This window comes from Loxodonta africana, chromosome 13 (genome assembly GCF_030014295.1).
Source record: "Loxodonta africana isolate mLoxAfr1 chromosome 13, mLoxAfr1.hap2, whole genome shotgun sequence".
Lineage (NCBI taxonomy): Eukaryota > Metazoa > Chordata > Mammalia > Proboscidea > Elephantidae > Loxodonta > Loxodonta africana.
The window spans coordinates 42,376,528-42,395,991 of NC_087354.1; the positions used below are offsets into that span (position 1 = coordinate 42,376,528).

General features: G+C 40.5%; 1 protein-coding gene across 1 annotated transcript in view; it reads right to left on the bottom strand.

The window, feature by feature from the left end:
* The window catches only part of REC114 (REC114 meiotic recombination protein), a 107,929-nt gene that overhangs the window by 16,065 nt on the left and 72,400 nt on the right, over positions 1–19,464 (bottom strand). The window lies entirely within an intron of this gene.

Below are 19,464 nucleotides of genomic sequence, written 5' to 3' on the forward strand. Positions count from 1 at the left end.
CGACTGAAGAGAAAGATCAATGTTTTATCTTGCTTTGAAATGAAAATTTCATAGCTTTTAATTCCCTAAGTGGACGGTCAGTGGAGATAATGCAGAATGGTCCTGGCTCAACAATATCTTTCTAGAGCTGAGTATATAGAAGAGTGAGCCAGGGGGGTGTCACATTTAAAAAGCCAGTGAAATTTAGGCTACTGTACAAATGACACAGTGGAATGCTGTTTCTAATCTGCTGTCTGAGTTACATCCCTTGGCAAGTTTGCAAATGTGGGACAGATGCAATTATAACAAACAATCTGGGAACTACATCAAACTTATTTGATCGTGAAGTTAAAAATAGACCTTGATTATAACAACAACAAACATTATTTTAGTAGTAGTTCCCTCTTTTTCCAGTCTAATATTTTGCCCAGTTTAGAGGAGTGAGCTTATACAAAGCCACCCCAGACATGATTGTATATACCGTAGTCCTTTGTTCACTTTCTTCTGTAAAGAAATTCAGATTTTTTTCACTTAATATATAAACCACATCACTAACCTGAAAACACTTCTAACCACAGCTAACAAAATCCTGTATCCCATAAGCAAGGAGTCTTCGCTTCTCCTCTTCACTGTTTACACTATTTACATTTTTAGATGAGGGGGGCAGTCCAAGACCGCAGCGTAGTCAGAAGCCTCATAACATCCCTCTTACAATAAAGACCCAAGAAAACAAGTGAACTGGATATAGACAACAACTTTGGAACCCTGAGCATCAACGGCAAAGCTGAAGATTCAGATCAAGTGCCAAGTAGAAGGAGAGACTACAAAGACAGCAGACACAGAGAATTACAGATCACCAGGGCCCTGCTAGCCAAACGTGCACAGTGCGGCCATACTGGGACAAAGCAAGCAGCGCTCTCAGCCGAAGCCCCCATCACCTGGTGCAGCCAAGCAGCAGCAACTCTGCACCCACATCCAGAGCCAGGCAGGAGTGCTCCCCACCCTGCAAAAGTTAAGTGTACTCACCTGACCCACCACACCCTCCCAGCCCCCTGCGCTGGAGGCCGCAGACCTGATCACGGGCAGGTGGCACCTACCACCGCCCTGCCCCTTAAGCTGGGAACCCACGAACCGGCAGTGCCCACCTGTTCACTCAGCCACTCTCACTGGGGACAGACAGTGGTGCCCGCTTCTCCGCCTGGCCACCTGTGCGAGGAGCCTGTGGACATGCAGCGCCCCCTCTTCTGCCCACCCACCCATGCCAGGGGCCTGTGGACTAGCAGCACCCTCTCCTAAGCCCAGCCACCCAAGCCAAGCCCGCACACCAGCAGCATCCACTTCATCACCTGGCCACCAACGCCAGAGGCCCAGTGACTGACAGCACCTCCTCTTCCACCCAGCCAACTGCATCAGGGACCTGAGGACCAGCAGCACCCGCTCCTACATCCAGCTGCCCGTACCAGGACCCACAGACTGGTGGTACCTGCCACCCTGCCCAGCCACTGGTGCCAGGAGACCATGAACTGGAGGCACCCACTCCTATATCCAACAACCCATGCCAGGGACCCACAGACCAGCAGTGCCTTCTACTCCCTCCAGCCACCTGCACTGGGGACCCAAGGACCAATGGCACTCCCTCCCCCGCACTGTGCTGTAACAGGGGCATGCCCTCCTAGTGGGCACCCATGGACTGGCAGCATTCCCCCTTCCTCACCCCTTGCACCGCCCCCCTGCCAGCAACTGGAGGCTTGTGCCCACTCCGACCACCCCCAAGCAGCCCTGCCCACTCAGGACCACTGGTGAGAGTTTCTGTACCACCCACCCAGTGACTGATGACCTGGGCACACTTTCCCTGCCCACGAAGCAATCGGCAGTGCACACACACATTACCCGACCCAGAGAACAGTCAAAACACTCCCCGCACCCATGCCCAAGTGACTGGCCAGACAGGCACATCACCTCACCAGCAACACCAGCTACAACCTCAGCCATCCTGCAAGACCAGTGAACAGAGACCCATGCTCACACACCCAGCCACTGCCCCACCTACCTGGAGACAGGTGGTGAGAACTCCAGTGCGGCCAGACCAGTGACCAAAATAGCATGCACGCCCCATCTACTTGGATATATCAAAATGAAACAAAACAAAAATCAGGACACAGCAAACAAACATACAATAAACAAATAAATACAATAATACCTTAATGCTTCAGAGAAAACAGACAATATCAAATCACATAAAGAAGCAGGACAAGATGGCTTCCAGCAAGTGATAAATAAGCAGAAAACCTTCTGGAGGAAGAAATGGTAATAGAACTACCTGAAAAGGAATTCAAAAGACTAACATAAAGGGTTCTGCAAGAGATCAAGAGAAACAAAGACAAAACCAAGGAAACACAGATAAAACCAAAGAAAACAGACAAAATCAAGAAAAACACAGACAAAGCAATAGAAGAATTCAGGAAAATACTACAAGAACAAAAGGACAAACAGACAATTAGAAACCATACGAAAACAGAAACTAAAAATTGAACAGATTAACAATAAAATTTGAGAAATAGGTAACTCAGTAGGACAAAAGAGCAGAGCTAATGGAGGACAGAATCAGTGAAACACAGGACAAATTCCTTGATGACAATTTGTTTGAGGAAAAATCAGAAAAAAGAATGAAGAAAATGAAGAAAGCCTAAGAATTATGTAGGACACTATCAAGAGGAAAAATTTATGTGTGATCAGAATTCCAGAACAGCAGGAGACAAAATACATAAATAAATAAAACCCACAGAATTATCAAAAATTATCAGAAAACTTCCCTAATATCATGAAAGATAAGAAGATATCATCCAAGAAGCTCAACAAACCCCATACAGACCCTCCAAAAAAGTCACTAAGACATCTCATAATCAAACTTGCCAAAACCAAAGACAAAGAAAGAATCCCAAGAGCAGATTGGGAAAAACAAAAAATCACCTGTAAGGGGAAACCAATTAAGACTAAGCTCGGATCACTAGGCAGAAACTATGCAAGGAAGGCAGCAATGGGATGACATATATAAAGCCTTGAAAGAAAAAAAACTGCAAACCAAGAATTATATATCCAGCAAAATTGTGCCTCAAATACAACGGTGAAATTAGGACAAAATGAAACAAAACAAAAATCGGGATGCGGCAAACAAACACAAAATTAAGGAAATTTGTAAAAACCAGACAGAGAAACAACGACACCAGATCACAACCTGGGATTAGGACACAAAACAGCATTAGCCAGGTACCAACCCAGATAAAGAGTTCTCAAAAATAAAACCAAGGTAAAAGACTGAAAACTGGGAACCAGAGACGTCACTCTGTAAATGATGACAACATCAAAACAAAAAGGGGAAATAATGGTATAGTTATAGAACTTTCATATGGTGAGGAAGTCAAGGCGATTTCAAGAAATAAAAGACCACTTTAAACTTAGGAAGATAAAGGTAAATTTCAAGGTAACCACAAAGAAAATTAACAAACCTACTCATCAAAATAAAAAAGAAAAACATAAAGACTCAGTAAACACAAAATCAACAACAATGAAAGAAATGAAAAGAAAATCCACAAAAACAACTCAGCACAGAAAATTAAGCCGAACGAAGAAACCATCAACACCACAAAAGAAGCACAACAAAATGACAACAGTAAACTTATGTCTGTCAATAATCACACTGAATGTAAATGGCTTAAATGCACCAGTAAGGAGACAGAGAGTGGCAGATGGGTAAAAAAATAAATACGCTCCATCAGTATGCTGTCTACAAGAGACACACCTTGGACATAAAGACGTAAATAAACTATGCTTTGGTGAGCATTCTTACACATACACCTTTGTACATAAATGTCTAAAAGCAGACTTACTGGGTCAAAGGATGTTTCTATTTCATGTTCTAGTATATATTGCCCATGGCAAGAGAGTACCAATTTACTCCCACCAACAGTCCCTGTACCACTTCCTTCTACTCTCCAATGCTAGAGATTCTCATTCTTTTAAATTTTTGTCAACCTACTAGGTTAGCACAAATGTTTATTTTAAAATTTTACTCTTAAAAAAAAAGTAATTTCTTTGATTTCTAGTGAGTTTGCATATTCTTCTCATGCTTATTGGTTTGTGTGTGTGTGTGTGTGTGTGTGTGTGTGTGTATACTGTCCATTTTTCCTTGGGTGGATAATCCTGAAATTATCAAAAATTATTAAAAGCTAATTTTCTATGAGGAAAGGTAAAGAGCTGTTAAGAGAACTATACGGCTTTTGGTAATACTACGTATGCATCTTCTTCTGTGAAATTAGAGCTGATTCTTTGTTCACAATTAGTTGTTTCCAATTCATCCTAATTTAGAAGCTACTTGAAGATGTATATATGAAGTACTTTTATATTAGCTATTTCTATTTTGATTCTGTAATATCTAACTGACCTTTTTGGAAACAATCACAATAAATAAGTGTACCTAGTAGCTAGCTGAAGAGCTATACGTACAGATGGGCAATTGTTATTAAGTGGATAAGCATGGCAAAAATCTGAGACCAAGTGCATAAGTCTAGACCATATATGGAAACCCTCGTGGCGTAGTGGTTAAGAGCTATATATGAGCATACATACGAACCAGTTTGGGTAGTCAGGGTTTCTTGGAAGTGCAATTCTAAGAAATGTCAGAGTAAGTTATATGTCTGATAGCATAGCTGAAGTCCTTCTCCATGTTTGCTTCTGTTAAATCCTCTGGAAGAATTTGAGCTTATCATCTAAAGCCAGAAATACCACTTCAGTGCATGTGGACCAAAGATAAAGCCAAGGTACATCAGGGAGAATCTAAAAATGAGTTACATCTCTAACCCACATCCTCAGTGCCATGGTTTACACAATGGAAAACCTGCTGCCGGTTTAACAAAAAGGACTACTAGATTGAAAATCTTGATGAGATTGATTTTTATGCCATAACTAAATGCCAGAAAGACTTCTTGCTGTGAAATGAAGTTTTCAAGTATATACTAGCAGCCATAAACTGCCCCAAAAACGTAGTCTCCAGTTTCTATCATCTACAGAGATTAGCAAAGAATTACTATATTTTAAGTAGTGGCTTACACGTTAAATTGTTTCTACCCTATTTACAAGACAATTCCAAGTTATTACAACTAATAGGAAATTACACAACAGACTCCTCTAGGAAGCCAAAGTTAAGGGTCAGTGCTTTTCTCTACACTTATTTTCACGTACTCAATTAAGAAGATCAAGCCTTTGTTGCTGTCCTGGGGCGATGAGGCTCACTAAGTGCTGACTCACAAGTGTGAACAGCATCTCCCAGGGAAGATTCTTAAGCCGCAGGCTACAGAGCAGATGATGTAAGGACAGCATCACGCTTTGTGAGATGAGGTGCCCAGGCAGTAGCCTCGGAGAAGGAGAGCCTAGGTGACATTAGGGGCCTCACAAACCCAATCGGTTTTTCCTGCTGGTTTTAGTTTCGGCCTCCAGATCTGTGAGAAATCTTTTGCCACTAGGACCCCAACAAAGCTGTTTTCCCACTACTGACTGAATTCCTCTACTGCAGAAAATGTGGGGGAAACTACAGAAAAACAACTTAACCAGACAAGGAATTGCAGCATTTTCTTTGTTTGCTTTGAAATCAAGAGGCAATACTCAAAGCACAGGCCAGGCAAAATCGTGACAAAATTCCTTGGTGAATTCCTGGCGGTGAGAAGTAAAGAGGTTTAGGTTTACTCCTTTGAACCAAAGTGCCCTCTGGATAGGGAATTATATGTCTACCACAGGGAATTAGACGTCTACCAGGTGCTGTGGAATCGACTCCCACTCATGATGACCCTGTGTGTGTCATAGCAGAAATGGGACCCACAGAGTTTTCAATGGCTGATTTTTTGGAAGTAGATCACCAGGCCTTTCTCCCAAGGTGCCTCTGGGTGGGTTCAAACCACCAACCTTCCAGTTAGGAGCCAAGCTAGTTAACTGTTTGCACCACCCAAAAACTCCCTGTTAGAAAGTGTGCTTCCTTTTGTTTTGGCAAATCTGAAAAAACATATCACTGGCTCACAGTAGACTGAGCCATTCATCATGAGATTTGCCGAAACAAAAAGAACCACATATTACAAGTAGCAGAACTTAATCTACTTATTTCAGTCTAGAGAGACACAGAAACACAATGCTTAGGTATTACCCACAGAACTTAAGTTATAGTAAATTGTTGTGAGAAGAACAAAAATTTTACTTGAAAATACTTCTCCCATTTGTCAACTTAAACAGTGGTGCTTGCTGTATAATACTTGGTAACTAAAATTTATGCAAGGCAAGAAGCACCAAACATAATACCTTTTGCCAGACTGAGGCAAAAAGAAGACTCTGTTGGTTCAATATTAATTTATTACAGCAAATCAGTTGATCAAAGGAGGAAAAAAACCATAATCTTGATAGGTGTCAAAAAGCATTTGATAAAATGTAATATGTAGTCCTGCTAAATTAATAAATGAACTATAGGAGGTGGAGCCCAGATGGCGGAATAGACAGATGCTTCCAGCGAGCCCTCTTTACAACAAAGACCTGAAAAAACAAGTACATTTATGACAAGCTAGGAGCCCTGAGCATCAAAGGCAAGCTTAGAAAGCGAACTGAGGGACGGGGGAAGACGAGATGGTTCAGAAGCGGAGAGGAGTTACCAGACCTGAATCACGGGGAGCTCTCAGGCACCATTCCTGGAGTGGCGGTGGCGGGCTGGTACTAGCGTTAGGCTGGAGTTTCCTCAGGGAGTAGCAGCCAGCCACACAGCCTACTCACACCTCCAGAACCAGAGAAGAACGGTGCTCTCGGCAAAAGCTAAGTAATTGCACGTATTTTACCACCCACCCCCTCAAGCCAGCTTCAGCAGCTGAATTCCCTGGGCCTCAGATGGACCCTGTTGAGAGCCTAGAGCCATCCTCCCAGCCCTGGAGAAAGAAAAAATTTGCAATTGGGGGAAAAGACAATTTGCCAGCTCCACTAAACTAACTGGGGGAGCTCAGGACAGAAGTGGCTCCGTCCAGGCATAAACGATCTGTGAACTTTGAGTACATTTCCCCTCTGCGTGGACCTGTGTGGGCCTATTTCAGGAGAATAGGCCCATTTCAGAATAGGCCCTTGTTGGCAGATTCCATTTCAGCTGTGCTGCGGAGAGTCAGGTGTTTGATGTTTGACATTGCTTTGCCTATTAAATGGTCCTCACCTACCCACATCAGGGGCCTAAGGACTGGCAGCTCCACTCAGGTCAACCAGCCACCCCTGACAGGGCTCCAAGGATAACACGTACCTCCCAGTCCTCACAACCAAAAACACTGGGTGCCCATGGGCCATCTGCAGAACCCACCCACATGTACGCTTTAGGGATCAGGGACACACTTTCCTCAGAGACGTGTGGGGGACAATTCTCAGCTCCTTGCCTTGTTCAGAGTGTGACCCCCTGCAGCAACCAGATACTGGTACCTACACAAATCACCCCTGCCCCTCTAGGGCTGTAGGACAGAGCCTGTACAACACACTTGACGATCAGCTACCTGGACACCTGAGCTGAATTCATACAAGAAAAGTGAATGGTCTCCTAGACTAATAAACCTGATAACAGCTCTAGCCATCTGGTGACAGGACATCAGGGCTCCAAAGGCAAAAATAATCAAGCTAGCTCACTCAAGCAACCCATCTGGGCATATCAAAACAAAACAAAGCAAGAAGCTACAACACAGTAGGCAAACGTAAAATAAACTAATACAATAACTATAGATGGCTCAGAGACAACAGCTAATATCAAGTCACATAAAGAAACAAGCAATGATTGCCTCAACAAGCTCTCAAAACAAAGAATCAAGGGATCTTCTAGATGAAAGTGCACTCCTGGAATTACCAGAGGCAGAATACAAAAGATTAATATACAGAACCCTTCAAGACATCAGGAAGGAAATGAGGCAATATACAGAACAAGCCAAGGAACACAAAGATAAAGCAACTGAAGAAATTAAAAAGATTATTCAGGAACATAATGGAATATTTAATAAGAGGCAAAAATCCACAAACACATAGCAATCAGAAATCCAGAAGATTAACAATAAAATTACAGAAGTAGACAGCTCAATAGAAAGTCAGAGGAGCAAAATTGAGCAAGTGGAAGGCAGAATTTCTGAACTTGAAGATAAATCACTTGGCACTAATATATTTGAAGAAAAATCAGATAAAAGAATTAAAAAAAAAATGAAGAAACCTTAAGAATCCATGTGGGACTCTTTCAAGGGAAGTAACCTACGAGTGATTGGAGTACCAGAACAGGGAGGGATAACAGAAAATACAGAGAGAATTGTTGAGGATTTGTTGGCAGAAACCTTCCCTGATATCGTGAAAGATGAGAAGATATCTATCCAAGATGCTCATCGAACTTCACATAAGGTAGATGTTAAAACAAAGTCACCAAGACATATTATAATCAAACTTGCCAAAACCAAAGACAAAGAGAGAATTTTAAGAGCAGCTAGGGATAAACAAAGAGTCGCCTTCAAAGGAGAACCAATAAGAATAAACTCGGACTACTCAGCAGAAAATTGAAGGAAAAAAAATTGCCTGCCAAGAATCATATATCCAGCAAAACTCTCTCTTAAATATGAAGGTGAAATAAGGACATTTCCAGATAAACAGAAGTTTAGGGAATTTGCAAAAACCAAACCAAAACTACAAGAAATACTAAAGGGAGTTCTTTGGTTAGAAAATCAATAGTATCAGGTATAAACCCAAGACTAGAACACCGGGCAGAGCACTCAGAAGTCAACCCAGGCAGGGAAAACAAAAAAACAAAGCAAGATAAAAAAAAAAAAGCTCAAAACAGAGTAACAGCGATGTTATTACTTAAAAGAAGACAACATTAAAACAATAAAGAGGGACTAAGAAATGTAGTCATAGATCTTCCACATGGAGAGGAAGATACAGCAATACAAAGAAATAAAAGTTAGGTTTAAATTTAGAAAAATAGGGGTTAATAATAAGGTAACCACAAAGGAGACAAACTATCCTACACATCAAAATAAAATACAAGAAAAAAATAGAGACTCAGCAGAAACAAAATCAACAACAAATATGAGGAAAGGACAATATATAAAGATAATCTACTCAGCACATAAAATTAAGTGGGAAAAAGAAACTGTCAACACACAAAAAAAGACATCAAAATGATAGCACTAAACTCATACCTATCCATAATTACCCTGAATGTAAATGGAGTAAACGCACCAATAAAGAGAGAGTGGCAGAATGGATTAAAAAACAAGATCCGTCTATATGCTGCCTACAAGACACACACCTTAGACTTAGAGACACAAACAAACTAAAACTCAAAGGATGGAAAAAAAAAATCAAGCAAACAACAATCAAAAAAGAGCAGGAATAGCAATATTAATTTCTGACAAAATAGATTTTAAAGTTAAATCTACCACAATGGATAAGGAAGGACACTATATAATGATTAAAGGGACAATACACCAAGAAGATATAACCATATTAAATATTTATGCACCCAATAACGGGGCTGCAAGATACATAAAACAAACTCTATCAGCATTGAAAAGTGAGACAGCTCCACAATAACAGTAGGAGACTTCAACACACCACTTTCAGTGAAGGACAGGACATCCAGAAAGCTCAATAAAGACACGGAAGATCTAAATGGCACAGTCAACCAACTTCACCTCACAGACATATACAGAACACTCCACCCAACAGCAACCAAGTATACTTTCTTTTCAAGTGCACATGGAACATTCTCTAGAATAGACCACATATTAGGTTATAAAGCAAGCCTTAGCAGAATCCAAAGTACTGAAATATTACAAAGCATCTTCTCTGACCATAAGGCCATAAAAGTGGAAATCAATAACAGAGAAAGCAGGGAAAAGAAATCAAACACTTGGAAACTGAACAATACCCTGCTCAAAAAAGACTGGATTATAGAAGACATTAAGGATGGAATGAAGAAATTCATAGAATTCAGTGAGAATGAAAACACTTCCTATCAGAACCTTTGGGACACAGCGAAAGCAGTGCTCAGAGGTCAATTTATATCAATAAATGCACACATACAAAAAGAAGAAAGGGCCAAAATCAAAGAGTTATCCCTACAACGTTAACAAATAGAAAGAGAGCAACAATAGAAACCCACAGGCACCAGAAGAAAACAAATAATAAAAATTAGAGCAGAACTAAATGAAATAGAAAACAGAAAAACGACTGAAAGAGTTAACAAGACCAAAAGCTGGTTCTTTGAAAAAATCAATAAAACTGATAAACCATTGGCCAAACTGACAAAAGAAAAACAGGCGAGAAAGCAAATAACCCGAATAAGAAATGAGATGGGCGATATTACAACAGACCCAACTGAAATTAAAAGAATCATATCAGATTACCATGAATAATTGTACTCTAACAAATCTGAAAACCTAGAAGAAATGGATGAATTCCTAGAAACACACTATCTACCTAAATTAACACAAACAGAAGCAGAACAACTAAATAGACCCATAACAAAAGAAATGATTGAAAAGGCAATCAAAAAACTCCCAACAATAAAAAGCCCTGGTCTGGATGGCTTCACTGCAGAGATCTACCAAATTTTCAGAGAAGAGTTAAGACCGCTACTACTAAAGGTATTTCAGAGCATAGAAAAGAACGCAATACTCCCAAACTCCTTCTATGAAGCCACCATATCCCTGATACCAAAACCAGGTAAAGACACCACTAAAAAAGAAAATTACAGACCTATATCCCTCGTGAACTTAGATGCAAAAATCCTCAACAAAATTCTAGCCAATAGAATTCAACAACATATCAAAAAAATAATTCACCATGACCAAGTGGGATTCATACCAGGTATGCAGGGATGGTTCAACATTTGAAAAACAATTAATGTAATCCATCATATAAATAAAACAAAAGACAAGAGTCACATGATTTTATCAATCGATACAGAGAAGGCATTTGACAAAGTTCAACACTCATTCATGATAAAAAACTCTCAGCAAAATAGGAATAGAAGGAAAATTTCTCAACATAATAAAGGGCATTCATACAAAGCCAACAGCCAGGATCATTCTAAATGGAGAGACCCTGAAAGCATTCCCCCTGAGATCGGGAACCAGACAAGGATGCCCTTTATCACCACTCTTATTTAACATTGCGCTGGAGGTCCTAGCCAGAGCATTTAGGCTAGATAAAAAATAAAGGGCATCCAGATTGGCAAGGAAGAAGTAAAATTATCTCTATTTGCAGATGACATGATCTTATACGCAGAAAACCTTAAGGGATCCTCAAGAAAACTACTGAAACTAATAGAAGAGTTCAGCAGAGTATCGGGATACAAGATAAACATACAAAAATCAGCTGGATTCCTCTATACCAACAACAAAAAAACATCGAAAAGGAAACCACCAAATGAATACCATTTACAGTAGTCCCCCAAGAAGATAAAATACTTAGGGATAAATCTTACCAGAGATGTAAAAGACTTATACAAAGAAAACTACAAAACACTTCTGCAAGAAACCAAAAGAGACCTACATAAATGGAAAAACATACCTTGCTCATGGATAGGTAGACTTAACTTTATAAAAATGTCTATTCTACCAAAAGCAATCTATACATTTAACGCAATTCCAATCCAAATTCCAACGACATTCTTTCATGAGATGGAGAAACAAATCATCAACTTCATACGGAAGGCAAAGAGGGCGCAGTTAACTAAAAGCATTACTGAAAAAGAAGAACAGTGGGAGCCCTTACTCTACCTGATTTTAGAACCTATTACACCACCACAGTAGTCAAAACAGCCTGGTACTGCTACAACAACAGATACATGGACCAATGGAACAGAATTGAGAATCCAGACATAAATCCATCCCCATATGAGCACCTGATATTTGACAACAAGGCTGGCATTAATTCAAAAAACACAAAACAATGAATGTTGGAGAGGCTGTGGAAAGATTGCAACACTTATACACTGCTGGTGGGAATGTAAGATGGTACAACCACTTCGGAAATCAATTTGGCACTTCCTTAAAAGGCTAGAAATAGAACTACCATATGATCCAGCAATCCCACTCCTTGGAATATATCCTAGAGAAATAACAGCCTTTGCACGAACAGATACATGCACACCCATGTTCACTGCAGCACTGTTTACAACAGCAAAAAGATGGAAGCAACCAAGATGCCCATCAATGGATGAATGGATAAATAAATTATGGTATATTCACACAATGGAATACTATGCATCGATAAAGAACAGTGACGAATCTGTGAAACATTTCATAACATGGAGGAACCTGGAAGGCATTATGCTGAGTGAAATTAGTCAGTTGGAAAAGGACAAATATTGTATAAGATCACTATTATAAGAATTCAAGAAATAGTTTAAAAAAAGAAGAAAATATTCTTTGATGGTTATGAGAGGGGGGAGGGAGGGGAGGGAGGGGGAGGGAGGGAGGGTGGCAAAGGGGTACTCACTAATTAGAAAGTTGGTAAGAATTACTTTAGGCGATGGGAAAGACAACACACAATATAGGAGAGGTCAACACAATTGGACTAAACCCAAAGCAAAGAAGTTTCCGGAATAAACTGAATGCTTCGAAGGCCAGCGTAGCAGGGGAAGGGGTTTGGGGACCATGGTTTCAGGGGACATCTAGGTCAACTGGCATAATAAAATCTATTAAGAAAAACATTCTGCATCCCACTTTGGAGAGTGGCATCCGGGGTCTTAAACGCTAGCAAGCAGCCATGTAAGACGCATCAATTGGTCTCAACCTACCTGGAGCAAAGGAGAATGAAGAACTCCAAGGACACTAGGTAATTATGAGCCCAAGAAACAGAAAGGGCCACATAAACCAGAGACTACATCAGCCTGAGACCAGAAGAGCTAGATGGTGCCCAGCTACAACCGATGACTACCCTGACTGGGAACACAACAGAGAGGAGAGCAATGGGATGCAGACCCCAAATTCCCATAAAAAGACCAGACTTAATGGTCTGACTGAGATTAGAAGGACCCCAGTGGTCATGGCCCTCAGGCCTTCTGTTGGCCCAGGACAGGAACCATTCCCAAAGCCAACTCTTCAGACAGGGATTAGACTGGACAATGGGTTGGAGAGGGATGTTGGTGAGGAGTGAACTACTTGGATCAGGCGGACACTTGAGCCTATGTTGGCATCTCCTCCTTGGAGGGGAGATGAGAGGGTGAGGGAGTTAGAAGCTCGAGAAATGGACAGGAAAAGAGAGAGTGGAGGGAGGGGGTGGGCTGTCTTATTAGGGGGAGAGCAACTGGGAGTATGTAGCAAGGTGTAAATAAGTTCTTGTGTGAGAGACTGACTTGATTTGTAAACTTTCACTTAAAGCACAGAAAAATTTAAAAAAATAAATGAACTATAAATGAAAGAATATGCCTTCCATGGTAAAGAATATCCAATCCACAGTCAGAGTTGTACTTAACATCTAAACACTACTTCACATTCATAAGGAAGATGTCAAGGATGCCACCATAACCATATAATTACACTGGAAGGTCTAGCCCTTCAGTAAGGTGGGTAAAGTAATAAAGGGTATAAACTACCGGAAATAATACAATTATCATTACTTGCAGATTATAAAACTGCTTTCCTAGAAATTAAAAAAATTATAAAATAATCAGAACTAATAAAAGTTTAGTAAGGAGGCTGAGGTGAGGCCATGTGGTTCAGTGGAGAGACTTTCCATGTGAGAGACCTGGTTTGATTCCTGGATAACGCACCTCGCGCGCAGCCACCGCCCGTCTGTCAGGTGGAGGCTCGCATGTTGCTATGATGGTGAACAGGTTTCATCGAAGCTTCCAGTCTAGGAAGAAAGACCTGCAATCTGCTTCTGAAAATCAGCCAGTGAAAACCCTACAGATCACAACAGTCTAATCTGCAACCGATCATGGGGGTGGCACAGGACTGGGCAGCGCTTTGTTCCGTTGTGCATGGGGTCATTGAGAGTCGTGCTGACTCAATGGCAGCTAAAAACAAAGAAAGCTAAACTTAAATGAATTCAGAAAAAAATCCAGTAAGCAGCTAGAAATAACTTGACAATAAAGAATACAATCCACAGGAACAGACAAAAAGTTCCTAACCTTAAATAGTTTTTAAAAGCCTATATATATATACACACACAAATAAAATATATAAAACATTATATAACTATAAAAATTATATATTTCTATATAATGTAATCTCTATATAGTATTCTAAATACCTTGAAAAAGAGGAAAATTAGACAAAAGGCTTGGGCAGGTAAATTATAGAAGAGATACAGATAGCTAATAAACACACAAAAATGTTTATTCTCACCACTTATCAAAGAAATAACATCAAGGGAAGATGTTAATTTTTGCCTATGGAATTGTGGTGAGGATTTGAATAAATGAACATTCTTACATGTTGCCAGTGGGATATAAACAGTATAATCCATCTGGCAGACAAGTTTGCAATAGAAATGTTCATACTTCTAGGGCTTTCCTCTTAGGAAAATCATCACAGACAAGCAACCCTGTAAACAACTCCCTATGAAAATCAAAACATCTTTGTAATAGTGAAAAACTGGGGACGGGTTAACTGAAAACATCCGAACAATAAAATGCCATGTAGCCATTAAGAATCATGTTTTCAAAGACTACATAATGACCTGGTATAATGTTTCCGATAGAATGTTGCTTGGCAAAAGAGCAGGATACAGAGTACTCTGGATAGTGAAATCTCAATTTTATAAATTATCTATATGGCAACAAAACAAAACAAAACGGCAAACCAGTTGCCACTGATTCAGATTCAAAGTAACCCCAGTCTTTTTTTCTACAAAACCATTGCCATCAAGTCAATTACAAATCATAGTGATCACACAGAACAGAGTAGAACTGCCCCATAGGGTTTCCAAGGCTGTAACTCTTCACGAAAGCAGAGGGCCACATCTTTCTCCCTTGGAGCAGATGGTAAGATCAAACTGCCGACCTTTCGGTTTGCGGTCGAGCACTTTAACCACTGCATCACCAGGGCTGGAAAAGCCCAACAGTCTTTCTCCTAATCTCCTTTGCAGTTTGGAGGGTGAGGTGCTTATGACACTGTTCTGGTCCATGAGACAGGCCTCTTCCGGAGGTTGTGGGAGGTGGAGGGCCTTATAGGAAAATTTCTGCTGGCCTTTTAAAACGGACAGATGCAGCTGATCTTCCTTGAATGGAAATAGAGCTGCAGCAGCCATTTCGCAACTGTGAGGGAGAGGCCAAGAGAATTAGAGAGATGTCGGCCTTGACACTGTTGAGCTGCTGAGCCAGTGCCAGTAACTGCGTGTCTCTGGATTTCTTAGTAAGTGAAAATGCAATCCCCTTTTTCGTTAGGCCACTATATCTGGGCTTTCTGTTACATGCATCCAAACACCTTCCTTACTGAATAGCCTACTAAAAACTTCAAAATGTTAATAATGGTTACTTTTGAATGGTCAAATTATGGTTTTTATTTTGTTTTTTATAGTTTAATTTTTTTTTAATTCTACTTTAGATGAAGCTTTACAGAGCAAACTAGTTTCTCAATAAACAGTAGTACACAAATTGTTTCATGACATTAGTTAAAAACCCACACCATGTCAACACTCTCCCTTCTCGACCTTGGGTTCCCTATTACCAGCTTTCCTGTCCCCTCCTGCCTTCTAGTCCTTCCCCTGGGCTGGTGCCCCCCTTTAGTCTCATTTTGTTTTATGGGCCTGTCTAATCTTTGGCTGAGGGGTGAACTTCAGGAGTGTCTTCAGTACTGAGCTAAAAGGGTGTCTGGGGGGGCCATATTCTTGGGATTTCTCCAGTCTCTCTCAGGCAGGTAAGTCTGGTCTTTTTTGGTGAGTTAGAATTTCGTGCTACATTTTCCTCCAGCTCTATCCAGGACCCTCTACTGTGATCCCAGTCAAGCAGTCCGTGGGGGTAGCTGGGCAACTTCTAGTTGTACTGGACTCTGGTGGAGGCCCTGGTAGACTGGTCCATTAGTCCTTTGGACTAATCTTTCCCTTGTGTCTTTAGTTTTCTTCCTTCTCCCTTGTTCCCCAAGGGATGAGACCAGTGGAATATCTTAGATGGCCACTTGCAGTTAAATTTTTTAATAACAACTTAAAACTCGAATATCAAACATACAGCAGAGTATAACTTTTTTGAAAGATCTGTATATGCAGCACATATAATCCTGGACTGGGAGTCAGAGGACCAATGTGCAGCCCAGCTCTCTGCCAGCTACAACCTTGGCCACTGGCTTAAGGCAAATTCAGCTTCCTCACATGTAAAATGAATACAGGGTTCCTCATAAGCAAAATGAAAACAGGAGTCAATCATCCAGGTTTCTGTGTATTTGCTGCAGTCCATGGTCTCTTTCTCATCAGAGTAATGTTTTTAATCACACAAAACATGTAAGATTACAAAGAAAGCCAATTATGCTGAAATAGTTTATTATAACATTAAGACATTAATTTGTGATCTAATAATATATACGCTTCTTTAGTAATATAATCAATAAAAAGGTCTAGCAGCAGGCCTGTTGTTGTTAGGTGCCATTGAGTCAGTTCCGATCCTATGTACAACTGAAAGAAACACTGCCTGGTCCTGTGTCATCCTCATAATCGTCATTATGCTTGAGCCATTTGTTGCAGCCACTGTGTCGATCTATCTCCTTGAGGGTCTTCCTCTTTTTCATAGACTCTCTATTTTACCAAGCACGATATCCTTCTCCAGGTACTCATCCCTCCTGATAATATGTTCGAAGTATGTAAGACGTAGTCTCGCCATCCTTGCTTCTAAGGTGCATTCTAGTTGTTCTTCCAAGACAGATTTGTTCGTTCTTTTGGCAGTCCGTGGTATAGTCAATATTCTTTGCCAACACTACAATTCAAAGGCATCAATTCTTCTTCGGTCTTCCTTATTCATTGTCCAGCTTTCCCACGCATAATGAGGTGACTGAAAACACCATGGCTCGGGTCAGGTGCACCTTAGTCATCAAGGTAACATCTTTGCTTTTCAACACTTTAAAGAGGTCTCTTGCAGCAAATTTGCCCAACGCAATGCGTCTTTTGATATCTTCATTGTTGCTTCCAAGGGCACTGATTGTGGATCCAAGTAAAATGAAATTCTTGGCAATTTCAATCTTTTCTCTGTTTATCATGATGTTGCTTATTGGTCCAGTTACGAGGATTTTTGTTTTCTTTAAGTTGAGGTGTTAATCCATACTGAAGGCTGTGGTCTTTGATCTTCATTAGTAAGTGGTTCAAGTCCTCTTCACTTTCAGCGAGCAAGGTTGTGTCATCTGCATATCACAGGTTGTTAATGAGTCTTCCTCCAACCCTGATGGTCTGTTCTTTTTCATACAGTACAGCTTCTCAGATTATTTGTTCAGCATACAGGTTGAATAAGTATGGTGAAAGGATACAACCCTGACGTACACCTTTCCTGACTTTAAACCACACAGTATCCCCTTGTTCTTTTTGAATGACTGCCTCTTGATCTATGTACAGGTTCCTCATGAGCACAATCAAGCGTTCTGGAATTCCCATTCTTCACAATGCGAATGCCTTATCATAGTGAACACTGGTAAACATCCTTCTGGTATTCTCTGCTTTTAGCCAGGATCCATCTGACATCAGCAATGATATCCCTGGTTCCATGTCCTCTTCTGAATCCGGCTTGAATTTCTGGCAGTTCCCTGTCAATATACTGCTGCAGACACTTCTGAATGATCTTCAGCAAAATTTTACTTGCATGTGATATTAATGATATTGTATGACAATGTCCGCATTCGGTTGGATCACCTTTCTTGAGAATAGGCATAAACACAGATCTCTTCCAGTCCGCTGGCCAGGTAGATATCTTCTAAATTTCTTGGCATAGACAAGTAAGCATTTCCATTTGTTGAATGGAGCATCCATTTGTTGAAACATCTCAATTGGTTTTCTGTCACTTCCTGGAGCCTTGTTTTTTGCCAATGCCTTCAAGTGCAGCTTGGACATCTTCCTTCAGTACCATTGGTTCCTGATCATATGCTACCTCCTGAAATGACTGAATGTCAACCAATTCTTTTTGGTACAGTGACTGTGTATTCTTTCCATCTTCTTTTAATGTTTCCTGCATCATTTAATATTTTCCCCGTAAGAATCTTTCAATATTGCAACTCAAGACTTGAATTTTTTTTTTCAGTTCTTTTAGCTTGAAAAATGCAGAGCGTGTTCTTCTCTTTTGGTTTTCACCTCCAAGTCTTTGCACATGTCATTATAATACTAACTTTGTCTTCTCGAGCTGCCCTTTGAAATCTTCTGTTCAGCTCTTTTACTTCATCATTTCTTCTGTTTGCTTTAGCTACTCAAGGCTCAAAAGCAAGTTTCACAGTCTCTTCTGACATCCATTTTGGTCTTTTATTTCTTTTCTGTCTTTTTAATGACCTCTTGCTTTCTTCATGTATGACATCCTTGATGTTATTCCACAACTCTTCTGACCTTTGGACATTATTAGTGTTCAATGCGGCAAATCTGTTCTTGATGGTCTCTAAATTCAGGTGGTATATGCTCATACTTTGGCTCTTGTGGACTTGTTCTAATTTTCTTCAGTTCCAATTTGATCTTGCATATGAACAGCTGATGGTCTGTCCCACAGCTGGACCTTGGCCTTGTTCTGACTGAAGACATTGAGCTTTTCCATTGTCTCTTTCCAGGGATGTAGTGGATTTGATTCCTGTGTGTTCCATCGGGTGAGGTCCATGTGTACAGTCACCATTTATGTTAGTGAAAAAAGGTATCTGCAATGAAGAAGTTGTTGGTCTTGCAAAATTCTACTATATGATCTTCGGCATCATTTCTATCACCAATGCCATATTTTCCAACTACCAATCCTTCTTCTTTGTCTCCAGCTTTCACATTCCAAACACCAGTAATTATCAATGAATCCTGATTACACGTTTGACCAATTTCAGACTGCAGAAGTTGGTAAAAGTCTTCAATTTCTTCATCTTTGGCCTTAGTGGTTGCTGTGTAAATTTCAGTAATAGTCATATTAACTGGTCTTCCTTGTAGTTGTATGGATATTATCCTATCACTGACAGCATTGTACTTCAGGACAGATCTTGAAATGTTCTTTTTGACAATGAATGCAATGCCATTCCTCTTCAAGTTGTCATTCCCAGCATAGTAGATCACATGACTGTCCAGTTCAAAACAGCCAACACCAGTCCATTTCAGCTCACAAATGCCTAGGATATCGATGTTTATGCATTCCATTTCATTTCTGACGGTTTCCAATTTTCCTAGATTCATACTTTGTACATTCCACATTCTAATTATTAATGGATGCTTGCAGCTGTTTCTTCTCATTTTGAGTCATGCCACATCAGCAAACGAAGGTCCCAAAAGCTTGACTGCCTCCATGTCATTAAG